We start from the raw sequence: 10,901 nt of genomic DNA on the forward strand, positions 1-10,901 counted from the left end.
TGCAAGTTTATCGATTGGTATCTATATTTTTATTTTTGGCACCCCTTAAATAATTTTTTATTTTTGTGTTCTTTTATAAGATTTCTTCCATGTAAATCTAGTTTGGTATGTAATTTTGAATGATTGTATGCAGTTTTTGAAACAGTAGTTTTGTTGGTGCTAAGTTGTGAAAAGTAGAGTGAAATTCATTTATTATTGGAAATTGTATATCATTTTCTAAGGGTCCATACCACCAATAAGATTGGCTTGAAATATACTATGCGTTGGTTGTGCTAGTCTTTAAAAAAAATGTGGACTGTGTTTAAAAAAAAATGTGGATTGTGTTTGTATATGAGCCTGTATAATACACAAGTGTTTGTTAATTTTTTTAAAAATATGTTTTCAAATGTATACACATATATTTTATGGTCTCTGTTTTATGGATTCATTCTCAAGTATGTTACAGAAGATACCCATTGCATAAAATATGCATGTAATTTTTGTACTTCCGGACAATCATCCAAGAGAAACACTTCAAAGTTTCGTTTCACTACTAACAGAATCATTAGCCGCTTTTCAATTCCAAAAAATAATTTGGCTATGGATATATATTTTAACATATGTCATGGCTTTTGATTTTTATATCAGTTTTCATTCAAATATCTTCCAGTCATAAGTTTCTTTTATTCCAACTTCACAAAAAGGTTAAACCTTTTTCCATTAAATTAATACATTTATGACTAAGAGTCTCCAGTCTCTAACAATTTTATATTTCCATTGTTAATTTATTTATGATCATCACCTTTTCTCTACACTTTTGCATTTATGAAATACGACTCTCTCCTTAACTATCTCGATAACCTTCTTTAATATAGCTAATCAGCTATCTACCTACATTAGGAGTGGTTGGGATGCTGGTCATAGTTGGCTAGGCTACTTCACCACAGTTGTACAAATTTATACTTATTATTCCAACTAAGTTTTTAAACTTATAATATTTCTTCTTTGATTAAAAACTTTCATCCATTAAAATAAATCTGAATCTCCTATTGATAATAAGTTTTAACATAGCTTTTATATTATATCACTAAAATTTTGATTACCGGTGTTTATTTCATCACTTTCAATCACCAAAACCATGTTTGATGGAAAAAGAATGGAAACTTTTGGACAATGCTTAAACGGTATAATAATGCCTCAAGCCATTAGGGAGTGGACTATCTTTGGGAGATTAGTAGATAGACTTACTAATTTCCTTTTTTGTAGTTATCAAGATTATGGGAACCATATATAGATATCAAGACTTTTCACATTAGCCTGCTTGTCTTTAAAGACACTAGGGATATAAATATAAAAAATATAAAAAATGTTAATAAAAAATGGATACATACAATATCAAGTGAAAATAGGGGTTTCTTAAATTGGGAAAGTGTATTGGATTTATATTGGTAGGGGTTAAAGTGATTTTTAAAGGTATTTTCTAATATGTAGTCAAATTAAGGGTATTGTTTAGTATGCCACGAACGCATGTGTTATGTCAGAGGTTCATTGAGTGAAGCCACCGTGGCATAAACATACTATAATATTGAATTATAAAACATGGTACAATTTGCATGATGCATGGATTGATGCTTAAAGGTTTTACATATTTAAGTTCACAAATATGTAGCAATGAAAGTAAATTTGCATTTAGTTGGTACATTTTGCATAATCATTGTTATAATGTTAATACATGATTCTTAGGTTTTGTTTAAAATTGTAGATGTCTAAAACAATCATAACTTAAAATTGCATTATAAAATATGGTACATGTACATTTTGCATTCATGTATAGAAAGGCTAATATGGATGTCAGTTGATAGTTAACTTTTAATATAAAGTTGGTTGAATTCACAAACATACTATAAAATTGCATTATAAAACATGGTACAATTTTCATGATGCATGGTTTGATGCTTAAAGGTTTTACATATTTACGTTCATGAATATGTAGCAATGAAAGTAAATTTTCTTTTAGTTGGTACATTTGGCATTCAAGCATTCTTATTGATCCGGATTTAAACAGGAACGCAACAAATTACAGAGATAACCATATACACAAAGATGCAGCGGAAATAATACTTCATTTCATTAATGGAAAAATACTGAAATATGCTTACAATCAGAAATGGAAATAAATCAGCTAGGGCGATGGTAGCTTATCTCTGAGAAGAGATGTGATAGCTACATGCCTCTCAACTGTGTTACAATGAGGCTCGAAGGCCTATTTATTGTTGAGAAACAATGGAAAACCCTTCACATTCCAAAACCTAACCCTAGGAGACGAAACGCCAAAATGTGGGCCCCGTTTGGGGTAAATTGGTACATCAACTTCCTGGGGTCGTAACTTTGGCATATGATCTCCGTTTGACGCGTACAATAGCTTGTTAGAAAGATCTATCCGGGCACTATCATTGTTGGAACGGGCAACATCGATCCATTCCATGGACCCATGTTGCCCCCGGATTCCCCAAAAAACGTCGTTTAGGGCCTCAAAACGGTTCTGGAAGTTCAGGACCCGAAAAACTGCTAGAAATAGTAAGTTGTGCTACAATTAAGGAAACTGAAAATGCTGAGAAAGACAATGGTGGGGGTCCAGGTGGACTTGGCGGGTGGCCACCAATATCCACCTGGATCATTCCTCCCCCCTTAGGAAGCAATGGTCCCCATTGCGTTGAGCTCCTCCATGAGATGAGGAAACTTCTACTGAACTTGTTCCCTGGTGAGCCACTTGCCCTGCTGAAGGAGTTGGCCTGCTTTGACAACTCGATACAGTTGGATATTCTGTTGGCGAGTGTTCTTGATCTGTGTGTCCATGATCCGATCAGTTGCAGCTTGTTCCATGCAATCTGGATTTAATTCTGTGGGTTTGAGCTATTCTGCAATGTCGGATGTGTCTAGCAATGGTGGAAAGTATGGCCGAAGGCGGTCCACATTGAACACTGGGTGCAGGCCAAGGAATGGGGGAACGCTGAGCTCAAATGCATTGTCTCCCATAGCCTTAGTAATGGTGTAAGGACCATATCGGAGTGGTCTCAATTTCTGATAGGCTCCAGTAAGGCGTTCCTTTTGCAAATGCAACCATACTTTGTCGCCCACCTGAAACTTGTGTGGCACCCGATGTTGATCATGTCGCTGCTTGTACTTGGCATTTGATTTCTCAAGAATGTCATGGACCTGTTGGCGAATATGTTGGATGTGCTCAATGAAGCTGGTGGCCTTATCTGTTTCGAACTGGACATGAGCTGAATTCATGTGAGTAGCTGCAAGTGGCATGGCCACATCAATGGGGCATAGTGGTTGGAATCCCAAACCCACCTAAAAAGGGCTATGGCCAGTGGAGCTGTGAAGAGCTCGGCTGTAGCTGTGCTGAACATAGGGGAGGCTCTCGTCCCATGTGCGTGGATGCTTTGAGTTATACATGCGCAGAATGTGCACAATCATCCTATTGACAACCTCTGTCTGGCCATCAGTTTGAGGATGGAAGGCTGTGGACTTTGTGAGTTTGGTGTCCAGCATTGACCAGAGACTGGACCAAAATGTGCTGAGAAACCGACTGTCTCGATCTGAGATGATAGACTGTGGGATCCCAAAGTGCACCCACACTCATTCAAAGAAGAGTTTAGCAGTGGCTTCTGCTGTGATATTCTTCTTTCAGGCCATCATAATGGCCATCTTCGAGAACCTGTCGACGACCACAAAAACACAGTCATTTCCATGCTTAGTGGAAGGAAGGCCTGACATGTAATCCATGGAGATGGATTCCCACGGTCGACTAGGGGTAGGCAACGGGGTATAGAGGCCGTGCTTCTTAATGGCCGGTTTGGCAATGGCACAGGCAGTACATGATCGGATGTACTTCCCAACATCCTGTCGAAGATTCGGCCAATAGAAATAATTTTGCAGTACTGCCACTGTTTTCTCGACCCCGAAATTCCCAGCAGCCCGACTGTAGTGTGCTTCCCAAATCATCTTGGCACGCTCGCTTGAAGGAACAGAAAGGTGACCGAGGTGGCATAATAAGGCATCCTGGAGGTGAAAATCTGCAACATGCCGACCCACCAAGAGTGTCTGGTATGTGTGGCCGAATTTTGGGTCGCTTTTGTAGAGAAGTGGCCAATCAGAAGTCTCGTGCCCACAAGAGTTGAGCACGGTGGTTAGCGCCATGATCGATGGTCGACTGAGGCAATCTGCAACATTATTGGTGCTACCCTTTTTATACTTGATATTCAAGTGAAACTGTTGCAGGTATGTAGACCACTTCTGATGGCGATCATTCTGCAATTTCCCTTGGGTCTGTATGAACTGCAGAGGTCGATGGTCTGTGTGTATGACCGTTTCCTTCCCCAAAATGTAATGCTTCCATTGTCGGAAGGCCTGTACAATGGAATACATCTCTTTATCATAAGTGGGGTACTTCCGGACTGTGTCTGAAAGTGTTTCAATGTGATATGCCACTGGATGTCCATGTTGAGTAAGGACTGCCCCAATAGCATAGTCAGAGGCATCTGTCTCGACCTCAAATGGTTGTTGTAAATCTGGTAACGTGAGCACTGGTGCCGTGCAGAGGCGATCCTTCAACTCCCTGAATGCCTTCTGTTGAGATTCAGACCAAAAGAATTTTGCTTTCGCCCCGCCCTTGGTGACTTGACTCAAGGGCCAAGAAATATGAGAAAACCCCAACACAAACCTGCGGTAGAAGTTGGCAAGACCTAGAAAGCTGCGGAGCTCTGTTAGAGTGGTTGGAGAGGGCCAATCCCGAATGACTTGGGTCTTGGCTGGATCGACATGCACCCCCTGTTCATCAATGATGTATCCCAGATACTGAACCTGGGTCATGCCAAAAGTGCATTTCTCCAAATTGGCACATAGCTTGTGTTGCCGCAGTGTTTGGAGAACCTGTCGGATGTGGTGGAGGTGCTCTTCCCAACTCTGGCTGAAGATCAGAATGTCATCCAAGTATACTACTACAAAGGAGTTGGTGAATGGCCGCAAGATGTCATCCATTAGCCTCATAAAGGTTGCAGGAGCATTCGTCAATCCGAACGGCATAACCAACCATTCGAAGAGGCCCTCCTTGGATTTGAAGGTAGTCTTCCACACATCGGAGGGTTCGATTGGTACCTGGTGATATCCTGACTTCAGATCGATCTTGCTGAAATATTTTGCCCCCTTTAGTTGGTCTAGGAGGTCGTCAATCCGCAGGATCGGGTACCTATTATGGACAGTGATCTTGTTCAGCGCCCGATAGTCAATACAGAGTCTCCACGTCCCATCCTTCTTCTGTACCAACACGATCGGGCTCCCACAGGGCAATGAACTCGGACGGATGTGACCTTTCTGCAGGAGCTCCTGAATCTGCCTCTTGATTTCATCGTTCTCCAGAACGGAGCGCTGATAAATTGGTCCATTGGGTAGCGGCGCACCTGGGGTCAGATCGATGGAGTGCTTGACTTGACAGTGCAGAGGAACCCCTACCGGGGAGGTGAAGATGTCCTCGTACTCCTCCACAACCTTGTCCATCTGTAGTTGTCGTGCAGAGGGACCCCGTTTGGAGGCCGCGGCCATTGTCTTCTTCTTTCCTTGAGGGCGTATCATCAGGAAAACAAATTTCCTGGTTTTGGAAATGATCTTACTGCATTGTTTCGCAGTAATCAAAGAGATGGCGGCAGGTGGTGCTACCTCTGGTATCCTGAACAACTTATTTCCCAATGTAATAATAACAGCACGGGGCCTTGATTCATACACAGCATGTCGCTTCCACAAGTATGGTTGTCCTAGTAATACATCACAAACTTCAAGGGGTGCAATGTCACACAATACCTCATCCGTGAAGGGCTTGATGTTGTATGGAAGGCGACACTGCTGGCTCACGCGAAGATCTCGTCCTTGGTGAAGCCACCCAATGGTGTATGGTTGTGGATGTGCTGTGGTCGGTAAGCCCAACCGCTTCACGACCTCTGCCGAAATGAGGTTCTTTTGACTCCCGCTATCAACAATGAACTGTATCGGGGAGCCCTTTACCCACATCTGGGAGTGGAAGAGACGCTCCTCCTCCTCTGGATCTTCGGGTTCATTTTTCTGGATCTTTGCGGTAGCAACAGTGGCGTTGGGATCCGCATCAATGATCTGCTTCCCTTTTTCATACCCCTTATCGGGTTCTGACTCAGAGTCGGAACATGCATCTGATTCTGAAACCTTTAGCTCAGCCACCAGTGACTGCTTGGCCCGACACTCACTTGTGTTGTGAGTGGAGCTCTTATGGAACTCGCACCATCTTCCAGTGTCCTTTCTCGGCTTCGCGGCACTGTTCTTTGCTTGCAGCTTCGGCTGATTGTCTTGGGCTGTCCCGCCTTGGCTTTGTCCTTTGTTCTGTGGTTTAGGGGCACCTTTCCCCTGCTTTGGATTCGCAGATCCAAAGTCTCGCTTCTTTTGTTTCAACTTCTGCTCGACCTTGACGGCATATCGGTATGCTGCGCCGAGCAAGGGGATGTTTAGGAATTGTATTTCTTCCTGGATGTACTTGTGCAGGCAGCCACGGTATTTGAGTATCAAATGTTGCTCCGAATCCTTGATACCCAACTTTGTGCGAAGGGTATGGAAAAGATTTGTGAACTCCGGCACATCTTGGTCCCTTCCCTGCCGCAACGTGGTCCACTTTATGTATTCATCCTCATAGCTTCCGACAGGGTAGTATTGCTCCTTGATGGCATCCCGGAACGAATCCCAGGTGGGTGCGGCTGAAAATAGTGAGCCAGTACTTTCATCCTTCTGCTCGCAGTAGGTTTCCCACCAGTCCTTGACGTGGGGGGCTGCTTTGAGAAGAGCAAAAACAATCTTTTCCCGACTCGAAAATTCATGAACAGAAAAATAACCCTCTAGCAGATTTAACCACTTATCTACGGCATCTGCGTCTATCTGACCCTCGAATATGGGGATTTCAAAATTAACTTGTACCTTAAAGGGTGTGGCATTTCCAGAGTAGCTGCTGGAAGCCGATGCGCCGCTTCTAGGTAGCCGCTGAAGGATCTGGGCAAAGCTGTCCATCATCGCATTCCGTTGTCGCTCGAGGGCTTCTTCGAGCAAGATTTTGATGGGATCTCCTGCCCCCTCGTCTTTCTTCTCGTCCGCCATGGGAGGCCGTCGGGATTTGCGAGGCTGGTCTTGCAAAGGTTCAACCAGTTCAAGCCCTAACTCCTTATATCCCGACCTTGTTGGGGACATGCAAAGAAAAACAGAGAAAAAGCAGACCGCTCTGATACCACTGATCCGGATTTAAACAGGAACGCAACAAATTACAAAGATAACCATATACACAAAGATGCAGCGGAAATAATACTTCATTTCATTAATGGAAAAATACTGAAATATGCTTACAATCAGAAATGGAAACAAATCAGCTAGGGCGATGGTAGCTTATCTCTGAGAAGAGATGTGATGGCTACATGCCTCTCAACTGTGTTACAATGAGGCTCGAAGGCCTATTTATTGTTGAGAAACAATGGAAAACCCTTCACATTCCAAAACCTAACCCTAGGAGACGAAACGCCAAAATGTGGGCCCCGTTTGGGGTAAATTGGTACATCAACTTCCCGGGGTCGTAACTTTGGCATATGATCTCCGTTTGACGCGTACAATAGCTCGTTAGAAAGATCTATCCGGGCACTATCATTGTTGGAATGCGCAACATCGGTCCATTCCATGGACCCATGTTGCCCTCGGATTCCCCAAAAAACGTCGTTTAGGGCCTCAAAATGGCTCCAGAAGTTCAGGACCCGAAAAACTGCTAGAAATAGTAAGTTGTGCTACAATTAAGGAAACTGAAAATGCTGAGAAAGACAATGGTGGGGGTCCAGGTGGACTTGGCGGGTGGCCACCAATATCCACCTGGATCACTTATAATGTTAGTACATAATTCTTAGGTTTTGCTTAAATTCGTTTTTTCAAGTTATTTAAAATGAATCTATTAAAATTGCAGATTGCAAAACATGGTACATTTTGCATTTGAATGAATCTTTTAATTCGGTGTAGATGTCTAAAACAATTATAAAAATTGCATTATAAAATATGTTATGTAAATTTTTCATTAATGTATAGAAAGGATACTATGGATGTTGGTTGATAGTTAACTTTTAATATAAATTCGTTCATGCACAAACATACTATAATATTTCATTATAAAACATGGTACAATTTCCATGATGCATGGTTTGATGGTTAAAGGTTTTACATATTTAAGTTCATGAATATGTAGCATTGAAAATAAATTTTCATTTAGTTGGTACATTTTGCATGATCATTCGTATAATGTCAGTAGATGATTCTTAGGTTTTGTTTAAAGTTGTTTTGTAAATTTATTTAAAATGAATCTAGTAAAATTGCAAATTACAAAACATGGTACATTTTGCATTTGAATGAATCTTATAATTTGGTGTAGATGTCTAAAACAATCATAAATTAAAATTCCATTATAAAATATGGTATGTACATTTTGCATTCATGTATAGAAATGCTACTATGGATTTCGGTTGATAATTAACTTTAAATATAAAGTTGTTTGAATGGATAAACATACTAGATAAAGTTGCATTATAAAACATGGCCCACAATTTACATGATGCATGGTTTGATGCTTTTAAAGGTTTTACATATTCAATTTCATGAATATGTAGCAATGAAAGTAAAATTTTCATTTAGTTGGTACATTTTGCATGATCATTCTTATAATGTTAGTAAATGATTCTTAGGTTTTGTTTAAAGTTGTTTTGTCAATTTATTTAAAATGAATCTAGTAAAATTCAAAATTACAAAACATGGTACATTTTGCATTTGAATTAATCTTATAATTTGGTGTAGATGTTTAAAACAATCATAAATTAAAATTCCATTATAAAATATGGTATGTCCATTTTGCATTCATGTATAGAAAGGCTACTATGGATGCTGGTTGATAGTTAACTTTTAATATAAAGTTGTTTGAATGCACAAACATACTAGATAAAATTGCATTATAAAACATGGCCCACAATTTACATGATGCATGGTTTGATGCTTTTAAAGGTTTTATATATTTAAGTTCATGAATATGTAGCAATGAAAGTAAATTTGCATGTAGTTGGTACATTTTGCTTTCAATCATTCTTATAATGTTAGTAGATGATTATTCGGTTTTGTTTAAAGTTGTTTTGTCAATTTATTTAAAATGAACCTAGTAAAATTGAAAATTACAAAACATGGTACATTTGGCATTTGAATGAATCTTATAATTTTCTATAGATGTCTAAAACAATCATAACTTAAAATTGCATTATAAAATATGGTATGTGCATTTTGCATTCATGTATAGAAAGGCTAATACATTTTGTATTCATGTATGAAATCGTTTAAGACTAGAGAATGTCTAAATATAAATTACTTGTCATACATGAAAACATAATATCAGTAGCATCAAATCCTCAATACACCTACATAAAAAGGAGTATACATATAACTTTGTAACTCAATACAAGACCAAATGAGCATCACTTTCACATCATCACATTCTAAATAATTTACAACTTAAGAGTGCACAAAAAGAAAGGCTAACAATGTACTTGAACTCTATGTTCTCAAAGATGAATCTAAGGAGAAGAAATTGTTGGGCAGTTCAATTAAAAAAATTGTAATGGAATGCCATCCTCAATGATCCATTCATGGTCAGCTTTTGACGTTCTCCATTTTTTAACTTTCAAATCTTTTTTTTATTGAAATTATATCGACTTTATGTGTGTTGCACACACCAAATGGCTATATTAACAACTTATGACATCGGGTTGATAGTCTTGAAAGTAAACATTACTCTCAAGAGTTCCTTGGAAAAAATAACCTTTCAGTATAATAGGCCCTCTTTCATATATCAAACAATTATCATCATAGTCTTCCAATAACTTCATCATTCGTTCAGTGCACCGCATTAAATAATAGTTGAAATTTTCTATGTTGTTAATGGGTGCAACTACAACAAAAACATCTCTTGCGCAATAAAACTAGTGTAAATTCAAATTATAATTAACATGAAATTAAATTTATCAACATGGACTTGATTTTATTATATATTTCTAGATATCTATATTTTAACTATTATCTAGATACTTATACGCAATGATTTTAAAAACATAAAACATATATATATAGATAGATATATCCTTTGAAATCAATTGAAATGTTACCTTCTCTAACAATATCAGAAACTCGATCACCTTCATATGATACTACTCCTTTGATTCCATCTCTTCGAAGCTTGCACTAAAATTTTCCTCTTTGTATTTAGTTTTGTAAGTTGCCAAGCTTTTACATACATATTGTTTTCACAAACATCATTAGATTGTGTGTACTCTATCCAAATAGGAAAAAAACGAGAATTTTTTTTTTATCAAATACAAATGCATTTAGGTAATCCTTTGTCTTAATTGAATGCAATTTTTGATTCCCTTTTACTATTTCAACTTCATATGTAATCGATATATCTACAACTTGGACTCCAATATGCCAAAAAAACCTATAGTAAATTCAAACAAGAATTTAAATATGTTATTTAAAATACAATTTATATATCAAATATAGTCATCATGATATTGTTTAAACTGTATAATTAAAATTAATAAAAATTATCATATATTAAAATTATGTACAAGTTAATTTGTGTATATATATACATACCTCCATACCTCTCTTGATGAGCTAGTCTCATGGCTTAGTGCAACAACGCACCAATGAACAACTTGTTTAGCTAAGACAAGTTGGTTTGCAGAGTGGTCCATTTGATATCTTCGAAGTTCTCATTTTATACATGACCTTGCACCATCATGTTCTCCTTTTCCATGACGAGAATCTAAGAAATTCCA

Source organism: Pinus tabuliformis, chromosome 8 (assembly GCF_031772625.1).
Source record: "Pinus tabuliformis cultivar Carrire ecotype Pingquan chromosome 8, CPIR1, whole genome shotgun sequence".
Lineage (NCBI taxonomy): Eukaryota > Viridiplantae > Streptophyta > Pinopsida > Pinales > Pinaceae > Pinus > Pinus tabuliformis.